Source organism: Panulirus ornatus, chromosome 23 (genome assembly GCF_036320965.1).
Source record: "Panulirus ornatus isolate Po-2019 chromosome 23, ASM3632096v1, whole genome shotgun sequence".
NCBI classification, from domain to species: Eukaryota; Metazoa; Arthropoda; class Malacostraca; order Decapoda; family Palinuridae; genus Panulirus; species Panulirus ornatus.
The window spans coordinates 23,805,205-23,831,795 of record NC_092246.1 but is presented as its reverse complement, the minus strand read 5'-3'; the positions used below and the strand labels follow the sequence as shown (position 1 = coordinate 23,831,795).

Here is a 26,591-nt window from a genome sequence, read left to right as displayed (position 1 = left end):
AGGGAGACCAAATTGGAGGTGGAAAGATGGAGTGAAAAAGATTCTGTGTGATCGGGGCCTGAGCATGCATGAGGGTGAAAGGAGGGCAAGGAATAGAGTGAATTGGAGCGATGTGGTATACCGGGGTTGACGTGCTGTCAGTGGATTGAAGCAGGGCATGTGAAGCGTCTGGGGTAAACCATGGAAAGCTGTGTAGGTATGTATATTTGCGTGTGTGGACGTATGTATATACATGTGTATGGGGGGGGGTTGGGCCATTTCTTTCGTCTGTTTCCTTGCGCTACCTCGCAAACGCGGGAGACAGCGACAAAGTATAATAAAATAAATATAAAAAACAGAGAAGAGGTAGTAAAAGCTTTGCGGAAGATGAAAGTTGGCAAGGCAGCGGGTTTGGATAGTATTGCAGTGGAATTTATTAAAAAAGGGGGTGAATATATAGTTGACTGGTTGGTAAGGTTATTTAATGTATGTATGATTCATGGTGAGGTGCCTGAGGATTGGCGGAATGCTTGCATAGTGCCATTGTACAAAGGCAAAGGGGATAAGAGTGAGTGCTCAAATTACAGACGTATAAGTTTGTTGAGTATTCCTGGTAAATTATATGGGAGGGTATTGATTGAGAGGGTGAAGGCATGTACAGAGCATCAGATTGGGGAAGAGCAGTGTGGTTTCAGAAGTGGTAGAGGATGTGTTGATCAGGTGTTTGCTTTGAAGAATGTATGAGAGAAATACTTAGAAAACCAAATGGATTTGTATGTAGCATTTATGGATATGGAGAAGGCATATGATAGAGTTGATAGAGATGCTCTTTGGAAGGTATTAAGAATATATGGTGTGTGAGACAAGTTGTTTGAAGCAGTGAAAACTTTTTATCGAGGATGTAAGGCATGTGCATGTGTAGGAAGAGAGGAAAGTGATTGGTTCTCATTGAATGTAGGTTTGTGGCAGGGGTGTGTGATGTCTCCGTGGCTGTCTAATTTGTTTATGGATGGGGTTGTTAGGGAAGTGAATGCAAGAGTTTTGGAAAGAGGGGCAATTATGCAGTCTGTTGTAGATGAGAGAGCTTGGGAAGTGAGTTAGTTGTTGTTCGTTGATGATACAGCACTGGTGGCTGATTCATGTGAGAAACTGCAGAAGCTAGTGACTGAGTTTGGTAAAGTGTGTGAAAGAAGAAAGTTGAGAGTAAATGTGAATAAGAGTAAGGTTATTAGGTACAGTAGGGTTGAGGGTCAAGTAAAGTGGGAGGTAAGTTTGAATGGAGAAAAACTGGAGGAAGTGAAGTGTTTTAGATATCTGGGAGTGGATTTAGCAGCGGATGGAACCATGGAAGCGGAAGTGAATCATCGGTGTGGGGGAGGGGACGAAAATTCTGGGAGCCTTGAAGAATGTGTGGAAGTCGAGAACATTAACTCGGAAAGCAAAAATGGGTATGTTTGAAGGAATAGTGGTTCCAACTATGTTGTATGGTTTCGAGACGTGGGCTTTGGATAGAGTTGTGCGCAGGAGAGTGGATGTGCTGGAAATGAGATGTTTGAGGACAGTATGTGGTGTGAGGTGGTCAGAGAGAATGGTTTGGTAAACAGAGAAGAGGTAGTGAAAGCTTTGCAGATGAAAGCCAGCAAGGTGGAGGGTTTGGATGGTATTACAGTGGAATTTATTAAAAAAAAGGCATAACTGTGTTGTTGACTGGTTGGTAAGGATATTCAGTGTATGTATGGATCATGGTGAAGTGCCTAAGGATTGGTGGAATGCATGCATAGTGCTATTGTACAAAGGCAAGTGGGATAAAGGTGAGTGTTCAAATTACAGATGTATAAGTTTGTTGAGTATTCCTAGGAAATTATGCGGGAGGGCATTGATTGAGAGGGTAAAGGCATGTACACAGCATCAGATTGGGGAAGAGCAGTGTGGTTTCAGAAGTGGTAGAGGATGTGTGGATCAGGTGTTTGCTTTAGAGATTGTATGTGAGAAATACTTAGAAAAAGAGATGGATTTGTATGTAGCATTTATGGATCTGGAGAAGGCATATGATAGAGGTGATAGAGATGCTCTATGGAAGGTATTAAGAGTATATACTGTTGGAGGTAAGTTGCAAGAGGCAGTGAAAAGTTTGTATCAAGGATGTAAGGCATGTGTACGTGTAGGAAGAGAGGAAAGTGATTAGTTCCCAGTGAATGTCGGGTTGCAGGAGGGGTGGGTGATGTCTCCATGGTTGTTTAATTTGTTTATGGATGGGGTGGTTAGGGAGGTGAATGCTAGAGTCTTTGAGAAAGGGGCAATTATACAGTCTGTTGTGGATGAGAGGGCTTGGGAAGTGAGTCAGTTGTTCGCTGATGATACAGCACTGGTGGCTGATTTGAGTGAGAAAGTGCAGAAGTTGTTGACTGAGTTTGGTAAAGTGTGTGAAATAAGAAAGCTGAAAGTGAATGTGAATACGAGCAGGATTATTAAGTTCAGTAGGGTTGAGGGACAAGTTAATTGGAAGGTAAGTTTGAATGGAGAAAAACTGGAGGAAGTGAAGTGTTTTAGATGCCTGGAGTCAATTTAGCAGCGGATGGAACCATGGAAGCGAAAGTGAGTGGGGGAGGGGGTGAAGGTTCTGGGAGCATTGAAGAATGTGTGGAAGGCGAGAACATTATCTCGAAGAGCAAAAATGGGTATGTTTGAAGGAATAGTGGTTCCAACAATGTTATATGGTTGTGAGGCATGGGCTATAGATAGGGTTGTGCTGAGGAGGGTGGATGTTTTTGAAATGAAGTGTGTGTGGACAATATGTGGTGTGAGGTGGTTTGATCGAGTAAGTAATAATAGGGTAAGAGAGATGTGTGATAATAGAGTGAGTGTGGTTGAGAGAGCAGAAAAGGGTGTGTTGAAATGGTTTGGTCACATGGAGAGAATGATTGAGGAAAGATTGACAAAGAGGATATATGTGTCAGAGGTGGAGGGAACAAGGAGAAGTGGGAGACCAAAGTGGAGTTGGAAAGATGGAGTGAAAAAGATTTTGAGCGATCGGGGCCTGAACATACAGGAAGGTGAAAGGCGTGCAAGGAATAGAGTGAATTGGAACGATGTGGTATACCGGGTCGATGTGCTGTCAGTGGATTGAACCAGGGTGTGTGAAGCGTCTGGGGTAAACCATGGAAAGTTTTGTGGGGCCTAGATGTGGAAAGGGAGGTGTGGTTTCAGTGCATTGCACATGATAGCTAGAGACAGTGTGAATGAATGTTGCTTTTGTTGTCTTTTCCTAGCACTACCTCGCACGCGCAAGTGCTGGGGGAGGCGTTGGCATTTCATGTGAGGCGGGGTGGTGACAGGAATGGATGAAAGCTGCAAGTATGAATTTGTCCATGTGTATATATGTATATGTCTGTGTATGTATATGTGCATGTACGTTGAAATGTATAGGTATGCTTATGTTCGTGTGTGGGCGTTTATATATATATATATATATATATATATATATATATATATATATATATATCTTTCTTTTCTTTCAAACTATTCGCCATTTCCCGCGTTAGCGAGGTAGCGTTAAGAACAGAGAACTGGGCCTTCCTCACCTGGCCTCCTTCTCTGTTCATTCTATTGGAAAATTAAAAAAAAAAATAATGAGAGGGGAGGATTTCCAGCCCCCCGCTCCCTCCCCTTTTAGTCGCCTTCTATGACATGCAGGGAATACGTGGGAAGTATTCTTTCTCCCCTATATATATATATATATATATATATAAATATATATATATATATATATATATATATATATATATATATAAATATATTTTTTTTTTTTTTTTTTTTTTTTTTTGCTGTCTCCCGCATATATATATATATATATATATATATATATATATATATATATATATATATATATATATATACACACTTGTATGTGTGTGGGTTGGGTCATTCTTTTGTCTGTTTCCTTGCAGGAGGGTGAAAGGCGTTCAAGGAATAGAGTGAATTGGAACGATGTGGTATACCGGGGTCGACGTGCTGTCAATGTATTGAACCAGGGCATGTCAAGCGTCTGGGGTAAACCATGGAAAGTTCTGTGGGGTCTGGATGTGGAAAGGGAGCTGTGGTTTCGGTGCATTATTACATGACAGCTAGAGACTGAGTGTGAACGAATGGGGCCTTTGTTGTCTTTTCCTAGCGCTACCTCGCACACATGAGGGGGGAGGGGGTTGTTATTCCATGTGTGGCGAGGTGGTGTTGGGAATGAATAAAGGCAGACTATGAATAATGGTTTTTTTTTTTTTTTTTTCCCGCTGTCTCCCGCGTTTGTGAGGTAGCGCAAGGAAACAGACAAAAGAAATCGCCCAACCCACCCCCATACACATGTACATACATACGTCCACACACGCAAATATACATACCTACACAGCTTTCCATGGTTTACCCCAGACGCTTCACATGTCCTGATTCAATCCACTGACAGCACGTCAACCCCGGTACACCACATCGATCCAATTCACTCTATTCCTTGCCCTCCTTTCACCCTCCTGCATGTTCAGGCTGATCACACAAAATCTTTTTCACTCCATCTTTCCACCTCCAATTTGGTCTCCCACTTCTCCTCGTTCCCTCCACCTCCGACACATATATCCTCTTGGTCAATCTTTCCTCACTCATTCTCTCCATGTGCCAAAACCATTTCAAAACACCCTCTTCTGCTCTCTCAACCACGCTCTTTTTATTTCCACACATCTCTCTTACCCTTATGTTACTTACTCGATAAAACCACCTCACACCACACATTGTCCTCAAACATCTCATTTCCAGCACATCCATCCTCCTGCGCACAACTCTATCCATAGCCCACGCCTCGCAACCCTACAACATTGTTGGAACCACTATTCCTTCAAACATACCCATTTTTGCTTTCCGAGATAATGTTCTCGACTTCCACACATTCTTCAAGGCTCCCAGAATTTTCACCCCCTCCCCCACCCTATGATCCACTTCCGCTTCCATGGTTCCATCCGCTGCCAGATCCACTCCCAGATATCTAAAACACTTTACTTCCTCCAGTTTTTCTCCATTCAAACTTACCTGCCAATTGACTTGACCCTCAACCCAACTGTACCTAATAACCTTGCTCTTATTCACATTTACTCTTAACTTTCTTCTTTCACACACTTTACCAAACTCAGTCGCCAGCTTCTGCAGTTTCTCACATGAATCAGCCACCAGCGCTGTATCATCAGCGAACAACAACTGACTCACTTCCCAAGCTCTCTCATCCCCAACAGACTTCATACTTGCCCCTCTTTCCAAAACTCTTGCATTCACCTCCCTAACAACCCCATCCATAAACAAATTAAACAACCATGGAGACATCACACACCCCTGCCGCAAACCTACATTATGTACATGTGTGTATATGTATATGTCTGTGTGTGTATATATATGTATATGTTGAGATGTATAGGTATGTATATTTGCGCGTGTGGACGTGTATGTATATACATTTGTATGTGGGTAGGTTGGGCCATTCTTTCGTCTGTTTCCTTGCGCTACCTCGCTAACGCGGGAGACAGCAGCAAAGCAAAATAAATAATAAATATATATATATCCCTGGGGATAGGGGAGAAAGAATACTTCCCACGTATTCCCTGCATGTCGTAGAAGGCGACTAAAAGGGAAGGGAGCGGGAGGGCTGGAAATCCTCCCCTCTCTCTCTCTCTCTCTTTTTTTTTTTTCCAAAAGAATAAACAGAGAAGGGGACCAGGTGAGGATATTCCCTCAAAGGCCCAGTCCTCTGTTCTTAACGCTACCTCACTAATGCGGGAAATGGCGAATAGTATGAAAAAAAACTATATATACACACACAAGTGTATGTGGGTGGGTTGGGCCATTCTTTCGTCTGTTTCCTTGCGCTACCTCACTAATGCGGGAGACAGCGACAAAGTATAATAAATAAATAAATATATATATATATATCAATTGGGAGGTGAGTTTGAATGGAGAAAAACTGGAGGAAGTGAAGTGTTTTAGATATCTGGGAGTGGATCTGGCAGCGGATGGAACCATGGAAGCGGAAGTGGATCATAGGGTGGGGGAGGGGGCGAAAATTCTGGGGGCCTTGAAGAATGTGTGGAAGTCGAGAACATTATCTCGGAAAGCAAAAATGGGTATGTTTGAAGGAATAGTGGTTCCAACAATGTTGTATGGTTGCGAGGCGTGGGCTATGGATAGAGTTGTGCGCAGGAGGATGGATGTGCTGGAAATGAGATGTTTGAGGACAATGTGTGGTGTGAGGTGTTTTGATCGAGTGAGTAACGTAAGGGTAAGAGAGATGTGTGGAAATAAAAAGAGCGTGGTTGAGAGAGCAGAAGAGGGTGTTTTGAAGTGGTTTGAGCACATGGAGAGGATGAGTGAGGAAAGATTGACCAAGAGGATATATGTGTCGGAGGTGGAGGGAACAAGGAGAAGAGGGAGACCAAATTGGAGGTGGAAAGATGGAGTGAAAAAGATTTTGTGTGATCGGGGCCTGAACATGCAGGAGGGTGAAAGGAGGGCAAGGAATAGAGTGAATTGGATCGATGTGGTGTACCGGGGTTGACGTGCTGTCAGTGGATTGAATCAGGGCATGTGAAGCGTCTGGGGTAAGCCATGGAAAGCTGTTTAGGTATGTATATTTGTGTGTGTGGACGTATGTATATACATGTGTATGGGGGTGGGTTGGGCCATTTGTTTCCTCTGTTTCCTTGCACTACCTCGCAAACGCGGGAGACAGCGACAAAGCAAAAAAAAAAATATATATATATATATATATATATATATATATATATATATATATATATATATATATATATATATATATTCTTTTTCTTTCAAACTATTCGCCATTTCCCGTGTTAGTGAGGTAGCGTTAAGAACAGAGGACTGGGCCTTTGAGGGAATATCCTCACCTGGCCCCCTTGTCTGTTCCTTCTTTTGGAAAATTAAGAAAAAAATGAGAGGGGAGGATTTCCAGTCCCCCGCTCCCTCCCCTTTTAGTCGCCTTATACGACATGCCGGGAATACATGGGAAGTATTCTTTCTCCCCTATCCCCAGATTTGATATATATATATATATATATATATATATATATATATATATATATATATATATATATATATGTATATATATATATATATATATATATATATATATATATATATATATATATATATATATGGTTTCAGAAGTGGTAGAGGATGTGTGGATCAGGTGTTTGCTTTGAAGAATGTATGTGAGAAATACTTAGAAAAGCAAATGGATTTGTATGTAGCATTTATGGATCTGGAGAAGGCATATGATAGAGTTGATAGAGATGCTCTGTGGAAGGTATTAAGAATGTATGGTGTGGGAGGCAAGTTGTTCGAAGCAGTGAAAAGTTTTTATCGAGGATGTAAGGCATGTGTACGTGTAGGAAGAGAGGAAAGTGATTGGTTCTCAGTGAATGTAGGTTTGCGGCAGGGGTGCGTGATGTCTCCATGGTTGTTTAATTTGTTTATGGATGGGGTTGTTAGGGAGGTGAATGCAAGAGTTTTGGAAAGAGGGGCAAGTATGAAGTCTGTTGTGGATGAGAGAGCTTGGGAAGTGAGTCAGTTGTTGTTCGCTGATGATACAGCGCTGGTGGCTGATTCATGTGAGAAACTGCAGAAGCTGGTGACTGAGTTTGGTAGAGTGTGTGAAGAAAGTTAAGAGTAAATGTGAATAAGAGCAAGGTTATTAGGTACAGTAGGGTTGAGGGTCAAGTCAATTGGGAGGTAAGTTTGAATGGAGCAAAACTGGAGGAAGTAAAGTGTTTTAGATATCTGGGAGTGGATCTGGCAGCGGATGGAACCATGGAAGCGTAAGTGGATCATAGGGTGGGGGAGGGGGCGAAAATCCTGGGAGCCTTGAAGAATGTGTGGAATTCGAGAACATTATCTCGGAAAGCAAAAATGGGTATGTTTGAAGGAATAGTGGTTCCAACAATGTTGTATGATTGCGAGGCGTGGGCTATGGATAGAGTTGTGCGCAGGAGGATGGATGTGCTGGAAGTGAGATGTTTGAGGACAATGTGTGGTGTGAGGTGGTTTGATCGAGTAAGTAACATAAGGGTAAGAGAGATGTGTGGAAATAAAAAGAGCGTGGTTGAGAGAGCAGAAGAGTGTGTTTTGAAATGGTTTGGGCACATGGAGAGAATGAGTGAGGAAAGATTGACCAAGAGGATATATGTGTTGGAGGTGGAGGGAACGAGGAGAAGTGGGAGACCAAATTGGAGGTGGAAAGATGGAGTGAAAAAGCTATTGTGTGATCGGGGTCTGAACATGCAGGAGGGTGAAAGGAGGGCAAGGAATAGAGTGAATTGGATCGATGTGGTATACCGGGGTTGACGTGCTGTCAGTGGATTGAATCAGGGCATGTGAAGCGTCTGGGGTAAACCATGGAAAGCTGTGTAGGTATGTATATTTGCGTGTGTGGACGTATGTATATACATGTGTATGGGGGTGGGTTGGGCCATTTCTTTCGTCTGTTTCCTTGCACTACCTCGCAAACGCGGGAGACAGCGACAAAGCAAAAAAAAAAAAAAATATATATATATATATATATATATATATATATATATATATATATATATATATATATATATATATATATATACATACGTATATGAAGAAAGAAATGAAGGGGTGTGTGAGAGATTTAGTATGGCAGGGAATGCAAAGGGAATGAATTGTGGAGTGGTAGAGTGGGTGAAACATAATACTTTGAGGTGGTTTGGCCATGTGGAAAGTATGGAAGACTGGGAGTTTACAAGGAGAGTTTATGGTAGTACAATTATAGAGGTTGGTATGAGAAGTAGACCACCTATGACATGGACAAATAGAATGGAAGAGTAATGGAGTGAGGTGAATAGCAGAAGAATGCATGGAATGGTGTATTTGAGGGAGGATTGTAAGTACAAAGATAAGTGGAAACCCTCTTGCCATGGCCACCCTTTGATGGGAGTTTCTGGAGGGAATGGGTATCACATCCCCTGGTTCAGTTGATTGACAGCAAGTCAACCCCAGTATACCACAACATTCTAATTCACTCTATCCCGAGCACATCTTTCACCCTCCCACATCTTCAGGCCCTGATTGCTCAACATCTTTTTCAAACCATCCTTCTATCTCAGAGCATCCTTTTCTCCCTTTTCCCTCCACTTCTGACAAATATCCTCTTGGTCAACTTTTCCGTGCTCATTCTCTCCATATGTTCAAACCATTTCAACACACAGTGTCCATTTCACTCAACCACACTCTTTTCATTACCCCAACTGTCTTATCCTCTCATTACTTACACAATCAAACCCCCTCACACCACATATTGTCCTCAAACATATCATTTCCAACACATCCCCCCCTCTGCACAGCCTTATCAGTATTCCATGCCTCCATATAATTTTGTTGAGACTACTATACCTTTAAACATACCCATTTTTGCCCTCCCAGATAACAATCTCTCTTTCCACATATTCTTCATCGCTCCCAAAGCCTTCTCCTGTAATTAACCCTATGATTCAGTGCCAGCCAGGGTACACCATGGAAAGATCTGTGGGGCCTGGTTGTGGATAGGGAGCTGTGGTTTCAGTGCTTTACACATGACAGCTGGAGAATGGATGAGAGAGCATGCAACCTTTCTTGATCTGTTCCAGGTGCTACCTCACTAAAATGTGGACAGAGAGGAAGTTATCTAGGAAGGCAAAAATGGGTGTGCTTGAAGGAATAGTAGTCCCAACAATAGGGTTGTGCGAAGGAGGGTGGATGTGTTAGAAATGAAATGTTTGAGGACAATATTTTGTGTGAAATGGTTTGATCGAGTAAGTGGTGAAAGAGTAAGAGAAATATGTGGTGATAAAAGGAGTGTGGTTGACTGTAGGAGAATAGTAAAGGAGACATACTTGTTGCTGGCAAATATTAGTGTAGCATTCAAGTTTATGGACTAGGAAATACTCAGCAAGCTGGTAACACCCAGCATTAGGCTAGGCTTTGTCACTGCACTTCAGCATTAGGCCAAGTTTGGTCACTGCCCTTAAGGAAGCAAAAGAACCATTAGAGAAGGTTCAGAGGAGGGCTTCAGAGATGGAACCAGATTTAAGAAAGCTGAGTTACAGGGAAAGGCTAGAGGTCTTATATTTGCTCACCATGGAAGAAAGGAGAGAGATAACCTGACCACAATCTTTGATATTTTAAACCAGCTTGAAGACAAAGATAGTGAGCAGCTCAAAAGATGCAGTGATAGAATAACCAGAGGCCAAAATGTGAAATTCAAGAAGAAACTTGCCAGAAAGGATGTAAAGAAGTACTTTTGTATTGTATGAGTAGAGAATGAATGGAATTAACTTTGAAATGATATGATGAATGTGGACAGCATACAATAGCAGAGAAAGTTCAAGAGGTGAGGCCCTGCAAGTGTAGAATTCCCTTCTCATACAGTACAATTAAGTAATTGTATATAGGTAATTGCACACTCACATATGTAAGCAGAACCACTGGAAGCAAGAAGTAACCTTCAGTGAGGTTGTGTCATCATTATTGGACTGAAAGGAGTGTAACATCATCAAGGACTTTCTTGACTCAAAAAAGTCAGCCTTACCCAGCTAATGCTTGAAGCCCATCCTCATTGCCACAAGAGCTCCATCAAAGGGGTCTTAGGATTGCATAACTACTTATGCAAGTGTATTTATGTTTATATGTGATGAACATATGCATGTATACATATGAGTAAGTATGTGCTTAAGTGTGTGTGTGTGTGTGTGTGTGTGTGTGTGTGTGTGTGTGTGTGTGTTTCTTTTGTGCTTGTGTATTATGTATGTTTATGTGTATTATTTATGCAAGTATGTGTTAATGTTTTGATGCCATTGTCTGCTTTTGCTCATTTGTTATAATTTTTTATTACCTATTTGCTGGTACGTTAGTGTGTGTGTGTGTGTGTGTGTGTGTGTGTGTGTGTGTTGTGCATTTTGATATGTTTAGGTGTGTCTGTGTGTGTTTTTAACTATGCGTGTTTATGTCTGTGTTTAGTACATATGATTATATAAAATAGGTCATAAGGTTAAACATTACTGAATAAAAATTCAACTTTGAGTTTCATTATTATTAGTTGAAGATTTTATCGTGAGTTTGTTTTCCGTATTTTGTGGTTGTTGATAATAAGTTACCCATAATAGATATCACTTTATGTTGCAAAGCTCGCCTTTGTTTGAAGTTGATCTATGTCACAGTGTGTTTTCCTCTGCACACATCTTTGTAAAGGCCAGTGTCTTATAGCATTCAAGACCAGGCTTTTGTCTATTAGCCCAGTAATTCTCACAGTGTGTCCTCACTTATCTTAGTAGAAACTTTCATATGAGACTGAATAGTGGTAGGAAAAACGTTATGTCATATAGAATAGCCAAAAACTCGTGCAGCTTATTATTATTATTTGTTATTTTACCCATTCCCTCCTTCACTGTTAATACTTAACATGTAAGAAGTGTAATCGGTTCTTTGGTACTTAAACTGTAATTTTACACACACACACACACACACACACACACACACACACACAAAGTTGTATAGTTTTAAAGGGCTTAAAGAATTCCCAGTATACCAAGTGTTCATAATTTCCATAATGCCTGTTGCCCCAAATCTAAGAGACCAGACCATTCAGTCAGAATTTGAATTCCAGAATGTTAGATATTCACTTGCCATGAAATTCATCAAGAAATTTTAGAAATAAGCGGGGCTCTCAGGTGTTAAAAAACTGGGATCCCTTGTGAATATTTGAGACTCTGCCAAGCTGTAACATTTAATAACTGTTGCCTGTTGCACATGAGACTATCAAAATATTAATTGATTTTTCTGTGTACCAATGATGAGTTTTGAATATAACCTACCAAAAAGTACTAAACATGAAATACTAGGGTCAGATAGTTAATATCCTGATATGACTCAGGAAAACTAAGATAGGGCAGAGCCTGCACCCTTGATAAGGTTGTGAATCCTGCAGAAACCTTGGAATATTAAACTCCTTGACTAGTTAATTTTGATACCTCTGTTTATGCTTACCTCTGTATGCATTTGAAAGTCTTAATTTTTCCTGAAGTGATAATGCAAAAGTGCTGCCCATAGGATAAACTCAGTAACTGCCTCTTCTTATAGGTAGTTGATATGATTACTGTAATATGTAAATATCATCCATATTATAGTATTAATGACAGTCTCTGTCTATTATTACTTAAAAGGTTAAGAAACATGTTATAGGTATGTCCAAGAAATGAAAAATGCATTAGACATATATCAAAAATTCAGTTATGGAAATTTCTGAAACTATTATGTAAATTTTAAAACTTAAGTGAAAACTGACTGAAGACTGTTGGTGTACCACTTACAAATAACAGTGAGCAACTTAAGCACGCCTGTAAATAATGATTTCCACTCTTGACTAGCAGGTAAATTCATTCTGTCTGTCTCTTTCTTTCCTTTCGGCAGCCTGTGTATATGGATATCACCATAAAGTGTTAAAAAGGTATTGCCTCTCACTGTATCACATGCCTTGAAGCAACACCTGTAGTTACTTGCTAGTGGTCATTGTGCTGTGTAGTTGCTGTATGCATTTTCAAAGTTGATATCTTAATTTCTTATGTTGAGTATGACTAGATGTAGTTATGCTGTAGTTTGATATTTTGTTTTATTGAGGTTATTTGTAATTTATTTGTGTGCTGTTACACATTTTCCTTCATTTTATTTTCAGGCTTAGATTAGTATCTTACAGTAAATCCTTAGTAAACAGGACTCCAGAAAACTTGAATTTGATTTGGATCCAAAGTGATAAGTATATTTTGAGGAAAACACAGCAGTGCATTTAGAAATTGAAAATGCCTACCATATTGATTGTTAATGATGATTTATTGAAGAAAGTTGCAGTTGGGAGCAGTATTGTCAATCCATTGCCTACATAAGCCTCTTCTTGTATATGTATATATGCCACATGTTAGATAGACATGCAGATCACTAGACCGTCTACCTTTGCATCAGACATAAATAAAGGATGCATTATCTAATGCCTCTTAACCTCAGTAAACAGTGTAGTGTATGATTAATCATTGCATTAGATATGCATGATGAGGGAGCATCATCATTCCTTATTATACTGAAACTTCTTGTCACAATCCCAAAAATAAATGACACCAGTTTTCATAACATGCTGATATCCTTTGAATGGGAAAGAAGTTGGATGAGGGATAGTAGCATTTAATATCATATGAAGGCAAGCAAAACATTACTGTTTGCTGGAGCTTATATTTCTAAGACTTGTTACAAGTTATTGTGTGTGCCATTGCAGGGAATTATGCAAGACTCAAACTAGTGCAAACTAGTCACAAAATGTTTTACAAATATGTGGTAGTCCCTAGTTCATATCTGCTTCCCTTCAATTCTTTCAAGAAATCTGTACTGTTATCCTTATTCATGTCACTGTGTTCCATCCAGATGTCCCATATCTTCATTTCTAATCAGTTGCCTTGCAAAATGATCATAGATATTGATCTTAGTTGAGAGATTACTCATTTCGTCAGTAAGAAGCATAACTTTAAATATGAAACTAAAACTGAAGTAAACATCTAAACTTATATCCACTTTGATGTAAAAGCCCAACTTTCCAATTTATCTTTTGCCTGATTGTATGGAAATGTGTTGAAACTTCAAGAAAATTTGTTTTCCTGATCTTCAACTCATGTCCAGAGACAAAGCACATGCACACATTTCATTTATGTTGCCAATCCTGGTGCTGGTACTGCTAGACTTTAATGGAATTTTTTTTTTACTTTTGTGAAATTCCCAGCTTCATCTATTATGAGTCAAGATTTGAAGATGAAGTGAAATCACATCCATGTTTGTACATCATAGTATGTTTCGATTACATGTTTTTTAAATTGTAAGGCCTTTTATGAACTAGTTATGATATTGATTTCTTCAGCTTGAAGGTCTCAGGTGGAGATCAGTCTCAGATTCCCTTCAATTTTCATACATTTATCACTAACTTTAAAGTCAGATCATTGGCTTGTTTCATCATATTTGATTTGAATTTTATTTAGAAAGATTACTCATTTTTTGGATGCAGTCACACAACTATACATCCATCTGAACTTTAAAGTCTAATATCTACTCAAGTGAAATAAGTAGATTTTTTGTTATGAAACTCCAGATGTTTCATCTTACCAGTCATGGCTCAGTTTCACAGATGGGTCAGCATAAATTCTGATCAGTCTTGGAGAGATTTTATATGGTATTAATTCGTAGCTTAGGTTTGAAGATGGATCTAAATTCAATTCATGCTTCTGTATTCATACTCTTGACCCCACTCTCCAGTTTTCACCATTGATAAATTGTACTGGATAGTGATCAAGTTTGATAACATTTCATATTCCTTCAGTCATTTTTTGTGTTAGGGTGAAGATGAACCATGGATATGTGTGTACATTGATGTATACATAAAGTATGCTGATTCCTAGGTCCCTAACTTCTGCCTGACCTTGACAGCACTGCATCGACTTGTGCAGCTTGAAAATTTAGAATTAAAATTTTACTTTTATGAAAAAATTAATCACATTGATTATAACAAGAAAGATATATTATATATGACTAAACGTAATCAGTAATTAATTTTCATTGTAGGTAAGATGAATGATGAGATGTGCATAGTGTAACTCGATGATCAGATTTAAGTCCAGCACTTTTTAGCCCATTATGCAGAAACATCTTCAAAACTTTTGTTCATCACAGTGAAAATAGTGGATGATAAATACTCTTCTGCTGGGACTCATTTTTTGTTGTTGTTGTATGGGTAACATTGAAATTGTAAGGTAAATGCTGAAAAACTGAGATTCATTGAGTTAGAAAGGAAACCCAGGTGAGGAATTAAGATGTAATCATGATTACTGTTGATTATTACAGCAGTTTTAAGATAACTTGAAAACACATACATAAGATATAGTTTTCAAAAATTTTGGCAGTGTGCTTGAAGAGTGAACATTGACTAGTCAGCAAGCCCAAATTTCTACAAAGGTTGTGTTAATTTTGAAATTCATTTCAATCCACAATTATATTAAAATAGATTTGAAATAACATATCTCCAAATTATCTATATCAAAGTAAACCTAATGATATTGCTCTATTTGAAAGGTGGATGGTCCATCAGGACTGATAAGTTTCCCTTTATGTTGCTGTTTTTGTGAAAGCTGAATCTTGGCAAAGTCTTTTACAATTTGAAACCATCATTCCAGGGTAATATCTTTGTTTAATGAAAATTGATACATTGTGTTCATACACATGCAAAGGATGGAGGATCAGTTTGAGAAAATGCATGTCTACCTAATACACAGGGCATTGAATTTCAGTTTGCAGATTTGCTATAGGTTTTGTTCTAGAGTAACACTTATTTTTAACAATTTTATTTCAATATTTAGAGAGCAAGTTTCCTCACTTGTATAGAGGAACCTGTTGAATTTTTTTTTTTAAGTGGAATTTATCAGGTTGGTTAAGGAATTTCTCATGTTGCGCATAAGAGGTAAATCCATTTTTCTTATTTTTTCTGGGCATGACTTGACACACACACACACACACACACACACACACACACACACACACACACACACACACACACACACACACACACACACACACACACACACACACACACACACACACACACACACACACACACACACACACACACACACACACACACACACACACACACACACACACACACACACACACACACACACACACACACACACACACACACACACACACACACACACACACACACACACACACACACACACACACACACACACACACACACACACACACACACACACACACACACACACACACACACACACACACACACACACACACACACACACACACACACACACACACACACACACACACACACAACACACACACACACACACACACACACACACACACACACACACACACACACACACACACACACACACACACACACACACACACACACACACACACACACACACACACACACACACACACACACACACACACACACACACACACACACACACACACACACACACACACACACACACACACACACACACACACACACACACACACACACACACACACACACACACACACACACACACACACACACACACACACACACACACACACACACACACACACACACACACACACACACACACACACACACACACACACACACACACACACACACACACACACACACACACACACACACACACACACACACACACACACACACACACACACACACACACACACACACACACACACACACACACACACACACACACACACACACACACACACACACACACACACACACACACACACACACACACACACACACACACACACACACACACACACACACACACACACACACACACACACACACACACACACACACACACACACACACACACACACACACACACACACACACACACACACACACACACACACACACACACACACACACACACACACACACACACACACACACACACACACACACACACACACACACACACACACACACACACACACACACACACACACACACACACACACACACACACACACACACACACACACACACACACACACACACACACACACACACACACACACACACACACACACACACACACACACACACACACACACACACACACACACACACACACACACACACACACACACACACACACACACACACACACACACACACACACACACACACACACACACACACACACACACACACACACACACACACACACACACACACACACACACACACACACACACACACACACACACACACACACACACACACACACACACACACACACACACACACACACACACACACACACACACACACACACACACACACACACACACACACACACACACACACACACACACACACACACACACACACACACACACACACACACACACACACACACACACACACACACACACACACACACACACACACACACACACACACACACACACACACACACACACACACACACACACACACACACACACACACACACACACACACACACACACACACACACACACACACACACACACACACACACACACACACACACACACACACACACACACACACACACACACACACACACACACACACACACACACACACACACACACACACACACACACACACACACACACACACACACACACACACACACACACACACACACACACACACACACACACACACACACACACACACACACACACACACACACACACACACACACACACACACACACACACACACACACACACACACACACACACACACACACACACACACACACACACACACACACACACACACACACACACACACACACACACACACACACACACACACACACACACACACACACACACACACACACACACACACACACACACACACACACACACACACACACACACACACACACACACACACACACACACACAACACACACACACACACACACACACACACACACACACACACACACACACACACACACACACACACACACACACACACACACACACACACACACACACACACACACACACACACACACACACACACACACACACACACACACACACACACACACACACACACACACACACACACACACACACACACACACACACACACACACACACACACACACACACACACACACACACACACACACACACACACACACACACACACACACACACACACACACACACACACACACACACACACACACACACACACACACACACCTAAAGTTCAGACATCATGCCGCAGTCATAGCCAAACCATTTCTCAGCTTTACCATGGATTATGTTTTAACATGATAATGTTTCTCTGCAGACAAACTGCTCAGTGATTTCCCATTGGTGTATTTGTGGGTCGTAACTTCACATTTGAGTATTCCTATATTGTATAATTTTGTTTCAGTAAGTTGGTCAGTGGGAAGCTGATGTAAATCCCTTGTTTTCTTTAAACAAAAGCTTTTAGCTCAGATAAGGTATTTGAAATCAATTAGTGCCTAGATATGCTAATGATAACTAGGTTTCGTCATCAGAAATTGAGTTTCCCGCATGGTTCAATCCAATGAAATGTGCTTCAGCCATAAAATGACATGGAATACGAGTAATCCATAATTCATAGAAAATCTGTATTAGTTCCTCCACCAATGAATGTAGCATGTCTTTCCAGGAGGAACTGTTCACCCAGAGGTTCTAGAGTTGACTTAATTCCTCATATATGCAATATGTTATTCAAGGTTTCTTTTGGTTGTACTTCTGTAACCATCACATATGGACACAGGAATACCAGGTATGTATTTTACGTATGTTTCATTTTTTGTTCGGGAATTTCTTGTATGCAAATGAATACTCAGACTTCTTCCTTTCTTCCCAGTGTCTTTCATCACTGTTGGAAGTTGGAAATACCTCTTGTCATAGTGGGAAAATCTCCTATGCGATAGTTTCCATAGTGGGAAAATCTGCAATAATAGATGACCTAGCAGAGTTTCCCTCCCTCCCACCTCACTTTGTGGAACATTGTTCAAATATTGAATGAGTCATGTTGGCCATGAGGGAAGGTGATTGGTGCAGCGCTCTGTAGTTTGTCGAAGTGAAGTCTTTAAGTTATCTGATTTGATGAACTTTGGTAGATTTATTCTCCACATGACTGGACCAGCCTGCAGAATTCTTCAGTAGATATGTCATTTGTTGTTTTTAGGGTTCTGATATTTAAAGGTTTGTAAACTGTCAGTTATTAAAACTGAATAGGAAGATTTTGCATGTTCTACTCAACTTGGATTCTATAAAAAGGAAGCATGGTACATACTTTTTGTCTTGATGCCTTGACTTTAATAGACATTATACATGTTACAACAGTTTCGTATGCTTCAGGGTTGTGCATACATGTGAATGTGCATGAGTGTTCATGTTAAACTAGGCATCACCAGTCTCCATCTTCTTGAGGTTATACTGAGTAAAAAGGCACTTTTGGTGAGGCTGTATCAGTGTCAGTTGACAAAACAGAGTATAGTCTCATCAGAGAGTTTCTTTCTTCAGAGGAGCCCATCTTGTACTTGCTACTGAGTGTAGCACTGCATTGGAGCTGCAGGGACCCTGGAAAAGGGATCCCAGGGTAACACTTGGACTGTTTCTGAAATAAGTTGGGAAATTGTTATTATTATTATGTTAAACTATGATTAGGTACATTTGGGTATTATCATTATTACTATTTCTGTTATTATTATTATTATTATTATTATTGTTATTTTTTTTTTTTTTTTTTTTCTGTCTCCTGCATTTGCGAGGTAGCGCAAGGAAACAGACGAAAGAAATGGCCCAACCCCCCATACACATGTATATACATACGTCCACACACGCAAATATACATACCTACACAGCTTTCCATGGTTTACCCCAGACGCTTCACATGCCCTGATTCAATCCACTGACAGCACGTCAACCCCGGTATACCACATCGATCCAATTCACTCTATTCCTTGCCCTCCTTTCACCCTCCTGCATGTTCAGGCCACGATCACACAAAATCTTTTTCACTCCATCTTTCCACCTCCAATTTGGTCTCCCACTTCTCCTCGTTCCCTCCACCTCCGACACATATATCCTCTTGGTCAATCTTTCCTCACTCATTCTCTCCATGTGCCCAAACCATTTCAAAACACCCTCTTCTGCTCTCTCAACCACGCTCTTTTTATTTCCACACATCTCTCTTACCCTTACGTTACTTACTCGATCAAACCACCTCATACCACACATTGTCCTCAAACATCTCATTTCCAGCACATCCATCCTCCTGCGCACAACTCTATCCATAGCCCACGCCTCGCAACCATGTTGTATTATTATTATTATTTTTGTTATTGTAATTGTTATTATTATTTCAACGTATACACACATATACATACACTGACATATACATATATACACATGTACACATTCATACTTGCTGCCTTCATCCATTCCTTTCACCACTCCGCCACACATGAAATGGCACCCTCTCCTCCCGCATGCGTGTGAGGTAGCGCCAGGAAAGACAACAAAGGCCACATTCATCCACACTCAGTCCCCAGCTGTCATGTGTAATGCACCAAAACCACAGCTCCCTTTCCACATCCAGGCCCCACAAAACCTTCCATGGCATGTTATTATTATTATTATTATTATTATTATTATTATTATTATTATTATTATGATTATTATTTATTTATTTATTTTGCTTTGTCGCTGTCTCCTGCGTTAGCGAGGTAGCGCAAGGAAACAGACGAAAGAATGGCCCACCCACCCACATGCACATGTATGTACATACACGTCCACATATGCAAATATACATACCTATACATCTCAATGTATACATATATCTACACACACAGACATATACATATATGTACACATATACATAATTCATACTGTCTGCCTTTATTCATTCCCATCGCCACCCCGCCACACATGAAATAACAACTCCCTCCCCCAAATGTGCGCGAGTTAGTGCTAGGAAAGACAACAAAGGCCACTTTCGTTCACACTCAGTCTCTAGCTGTCATGTAATAATGCACCGAAACCACAGCTCCCTTTCCACATCCAGGCCCCACAAAACTTTCCATGGTTTACCCCAGACGCTTCACATGCCCTGGTTCAATCCATTGACAGCACATCGACCCCGGTATACCACATCGTTCCAATTCACTGTATGCCTTGCACGCCTTTCACCCTCCTGTATGTTATTGTTATTATGTTAAACTATGGATAAGTACGTTTGTGTGTGCTTGTATCAAAAAGTATATCTGTTACAGCTGGTAAGTTCTACATTTAACTGTATATTGTAGGTGTGCAATTATATGAACACAATTATTGTATGTTTCAGTTGTAATTAGACAAGGATGTGTATCTTTGAGTACTCGTGTAATTAAACAAGGATGTGTACATTTTAGTGCTTGTAGATGAAAATAGAAAATTTTAAATTTTGTGTTTTTGCACTGTTTTTTGGCATTTTTTGGAGATTTACTAGAAGATAATAGTAATAATGGGGAAATTTTTGAATAAGTGATGTTGAACACTGATGGAATGTTTTGAAAAACTTTATATTTGAACAAAGAACATGTTACAATTTTTGCCACTTTCTACAATAGCATTTTGTGAGGGAAATAGAATCTGTTTAGAATTCACTGTTTTTTCTGTTTGAGTAAAAGTGGATTCCATTTTTCTATATATTATAATATACAGATAAGGTTGGCCTTGTATATGTAACTTTTACATGGTCATAGTGGAAAAATGCCAGGAATTTTTGTAGTAGAATGATAATTGTTGAAAATTTAAGTATTTCATGTATCAGTGACCATACATGGAGCTATTAGTGAATGATGTAAAGCTTTTATAATGTATTTTGAGAACTAATTATTAATAGACTCTTCATTGTGATTCCATGATGGATTCCATAAGGATTATCAGTATGGTTATTTTTATTATGAATGTGATTTATAGAACATGGATGGTTGGTTCTGGTTTCTTTGCGTTATGCATGATAGCTAGACTGTGGATATGTACAACTAAGACCATAGCTAGTCTGTTTCTGATATGCATGAGAAACTATTATGCATAAAGATTATCTTATGAAGTAGATTAAACATTACCTACTCATGCAATCAAATGGATGTTCATGCTTTTCACTGCTTTTGTTCACATATCAAAATGGCTTTGTTATATACGTATACATCTATGTTCCAGCTTGCAACATATAGACCTGAGACATTTCAGACTCATGACTGTTGAGAAGTAGTATAATTATTGACTTTAGGCTCTTTGCTCCATACTTAGGACAAATTTAAGAAAAGAATATTTTTTGGCCTTTACAGTGAGTGTACACAAAAGCCTTGTCCACCTCCCCATACTCTTTCAAGGGCCATATCACACTTACTACTTAGTACTTTGTCATCTCTCCTCTACCCTTGTTTACCATCTGCAGACATCTGGGCATGGAATTAGCAAGGTTCCTGAAGTATTCAAGGTCCATGTTTTTGGTCCGAAGGGTCTTTGATATCCTGAATGAGGCGAGGCACTTGATCTTCAAATGAGGCACTTGTGATGTGTGACTGGAAGCAGCCACCTGTTCGTGTGTTCTGAATGCCTATTGTGCTTAGAAATCTCAAATGCACCCTTATGTTCCTTCTTCCTGGTGAAAATTTAGGCTCTTTCCTCATTAGAAACCATAGGTGGAAGAAGTACAGCATTCAAAATGAAATGGCAACCAGGAAAGGAAAAGAACATCCTTCCCTCAATATAGCCTGAGACACACTGATGCAGGTTACCAGTGCTCACACTGTTAGAATCACTCATCTCAACAACCAGATGTATGATGATTTCACATTGAGAGCATTGTATACTTGTACTCACAGTAAACATTAGCTGTGTATCACCTTTGAAATTATATGGGGGCAGACAATGTCTTTTGCGGGCACCGTAAAATAATATAAAATAATCTTTCCTTTTAATGATAGGATATATCAGGATGTTTAAAGGTAGTACTGTGCATATCATGCCCATTTGAATAATGGCACAGAGAAATATTCATTTTGCGTCCCAACAACTGGCAAAATGTGTTCATATCCCATCTTCAGGTGGAATGTTGGAAAAAAAAGTGATTGAAGCATACCATGGTCTGCTTTCACTACTGCCCCATTATTTACTACACCTAACATGAGTTTAGGCATTTCAGTATGTCTGTAAGGTATGTTAAAGATACTCAGTGGCGTACAGGATGTAAGGTTTTTCTCTCGGGATTAGATTATTCGTGTTTAGGAGGTTTGATGCTGGTCGAAAAGTCATGGCTCTAACAAAGCCTGTAATTTTAACTCACTCAGCTGTCCCTACCATTCTTAAGAATAGAGAGAAAATGAGATTATATTCTTTGGCAGTCCAATAAGTACTACACTAGTATCTTAGAAAAGCTGTGTGGTAGGGAGAATGGAAAACCTGCTTAGCACTTGTATGGAGGACCAGAATCAGAGAAAGTTGCTCAGATATACACTGATTATCTAGAAGGCAAATGCATAACATATTGAGGAAGAAAGTTAAACATCCCAGCAAGTGTTTGACCCTTTCACTACAGCTGATGAAATAAGATCCTTGATTTTTTTCAATCTACAGTGGCCGGTACACATTTTAGAATTCTCGCTTGAGATTTATTTATTTATTCATTTATTATACATAATCACCTTCTCCTGCGTTAGCAAGGTAGTGCAAGGAAACAGACGAAAGAATGGCCCAATCCACCCACATACACATGTATATATATATATTTTGATACCCATGCTAGTAATGGCGATGTAACAGTACCTCTCATGCTGCTGTGTTCATTGATACAGAAAATTTTCCTGTACACACTCCAAGGATTTGTGCCTCCATGACTCTTTGCATGCTAGTTCATAATTGGTAGACAGCCACCAGCCAGGGAGTTATATTACCAATACTACCCCCCTGAGAATCAGAAGGGTTAGGGGCAGCTGCATTGTGAGTCACCACTTAAATGGTTGTCAGGTTGTGCTACTCTGACCCAGGTAGCTGTCTTTTCTTTCTACCTCAACGACACGTGGACTGCTAGCATTCTGTCCACAAACATGGTATCCCTCCTTGTTACACATAACACTTGACAAAATTAACTCACACCGCTCATTCTTTGTAACTCCAGATTTTCCTGAAGTGAGTGCCATATACTTGCTCTGCCTTTTGGCAAAATGGTAGAAGCATAAGACAGTAGTTGATACAAACAGTAGGTAGAAGTAGTAGGCAGGAACATTTAGGAGTGAGCATTAGGTAGAAGTAGTAGGTTGGAACATTAGGTAGAAGTAGTCGATAGGAACATAAGGTAGCAGCCTGTAGAAACGCTGTCCTAGAGTTGTTCTTTGCCAGCAGCCTGTTAAAGGTGAGATACTTAAAGACTACGAAGCAGCACTGGAGTTCACAAGTTATGGAGATTCTCTTGCCATCGCAAGCCCATTGAGGTGTTTCCCCTAAGGAAACAGGCATTGAAGATGTAGATAGATAGATTCCCTGTCACAGAGAGAATCCAAATTTATAGTTGAAATCCCTCATTATTATTACTTGACCTTTTCTGAGAAGTGTATGCTTTACTGCTAATATCAGTAACACTGCACTGCTTTCCTGCATTTACCCTTCCCATTTTGTAGAATCTGAATGGCTGGTATACTAATATTTCCTGAAACTAAGGATTATTTCATATTAGGAAAGTAAGACCCACTCCTTTGTCTTCTCTTGGTCGATAAAATGGGTACCTGGCTCAGGCTCAGGCTAGGTTATAGTGATGGCTGATTTGAATGCAAAGGTGAGTAATGTGGCAGTTGAGGGAATGATTGGTGTACATGGAGTGTTCAGTGTTGTAAATGGAAATGGTGAAGAGCTTGTAGATTTATGTGCTGAAAAAGGACTGGTGATTGGGAATACCTGGTTTAAAAAGAGAGCTATACATAAGTATACGTATGTAAGTAGGAGAGATGGCCAGAGAGTGTTATTGGATTACATGTTATTTGATAGGCACGAAAGAGAAACTTTTGGATGTTAATGTGCTGAGAGGTGCAACTGGAGGGATGTCTGATCATTATCTTGTGGAGGCGAAGGTGAAGATTTGTAGAGGTTTTCAGAAAACAAGAGAGAATGTTAGGATGAAGAGAGTGGTGAGAGTAAGTGAGCTTGGGAAGGAGACTTGTGTGAGGAAGTACCAGGAGAGACTGAGTACAGAATGGAAAAAAGTGAGAACAAAGGTCGTAAGGGAAGTGGGGGAGGAATGGGATGTATTTAGGGAAGCAGAGATGGAGTGCGCAAAAGATGCTTGTGGCATGAGAAGCGTGGGAGGTGGGCAGATTGGAAAGGGTAGTGAGTGGTGGGATGAAAAAGTACGATTATTAGTGAAAGAGAAGAGAGAGGCATTTGGATGATTTTATGCAGGGAAATAATGCAAATGACTGGGAGATGTATAAAAGAAAGAGGCAGGAGGTCAAGAGAAAGGTGCAAGAGGCAAAGAAGATGGCAAATGAGAGTTGGGGTGAGAGAGTATCATTAAATTTTAGGGAGAATAAAAAGATGTTTTGGAAGGAGTTAAATAAAGTGCGTAAGACAAGGGAACAAATGGGAACATCAGTGAAATGGGCTAATGAGGAGGTGATAATAACAAGTAGTGGTGATGTGAGAAGGAGATGGAGTGAGTATTTTGAAGGTTTGTTGAATGTGTTTGATGATAGAGTGGCAGATATAGGGTGTTTTGGTCGAGGTTGTGTGCAAAGTGAGAGAGTTAGGGAAAATGATTTGGTAAACAGAGAAGAGGTAGTAAAAGCTTTGCAGAAGATGAAAGCCAGCAAGGCAGCGGGTTTGGATGGTATTGCAGTGGAATTTATTATAAAAGGGGGTGACTGTATTGTTGACTGGTTGGTTAGGTTATTTAATGTATGTATGACTCATGGTGAGGTGCCTGAGAACTGGCAGAATGTTTGCATAGTGCAATTGTACAAAGGCAAAGGGGATAAAAGTGAGTGCTCAAATTACAGTGGTATAATAGAGGTATTCCTGGAAAATTTTATGGAAGGGTATTGATTGAGAGGGTGAAGGCATGTACAGAGCACCAGAATGGGGAAGAGCAGTGTGGTTTCAGAAGTGGTAGAGGATGTGTGGATAAGTTGTTTGCTTTGAAAAATGTATGTGAGAAATACTTAGAAAAGCAAGTGGATTTGCATGTAGCATTTATGGATCTGGAGAAGGCATATGATAGAGTTGATAGAGATGCTCTGTGGAAGGTGTTAAGAATATATGGTGTGGGAGGCTAGTTGTTAGAAGCAGTGAAAAGTTTTTATCAAGGATGTAAGGCATGTGTACGTGTAGGAAGAGAGGAAAGTGATTGGTTCTCAGTGAATGTTGGTTTGCGGCAGGGGTGCATGATGTCTCCATGGTTGTTTAATTTGTTTATGGATGGGGTTGTTAGGGAGGTGAATGCAAGAGTTTTGGAAAGAGGGGCAAGTATGCAGTCTGTTGTGGATGAGAGAGCTTGGGAAGTGAGTCAGTTGCTGTTCACTGATGATACAGCGCTGGTGGATGATTCATGTGAGAAACTGCAGAAGTTGGTGACTGAGTTTGGTAAAGTGTGTGAAAGAAGAAAACTGAGAGTAAATGTGAACAAGTAAGGTTATTAGGTACAGTAAGGTTGAGGGACAAGTCAATTGGGAGGTAAGATTGAATGGAGAAAAACTGGAGGAAGTGAAGTGTTTTAGATATCTGGGAGTGGATTTAGCAGCGGATGGAACCATGGAAGCAGAAGTGAATCATAGGGTGGGGGAGGGGGCAAAAGGTTTAGGAGCGTTGAAGTGTGTGTAAGTCAAGAACGTAATCTTGGAAAA

General features: G+C 40.2%; 1 protein-coding gene across 1 annotated transcript in view; it reads left to right on the top strand.

Annotated features, from left to right (window-relative positions):
- The window catches only part of 5PtaseI (inositol polyphosphate-5-phosphatase A), a 114,450-nt gene that overhangs the window by 75,642 nt on the left and 12,217 nt on the right, over nt 1–26,591 (top strand).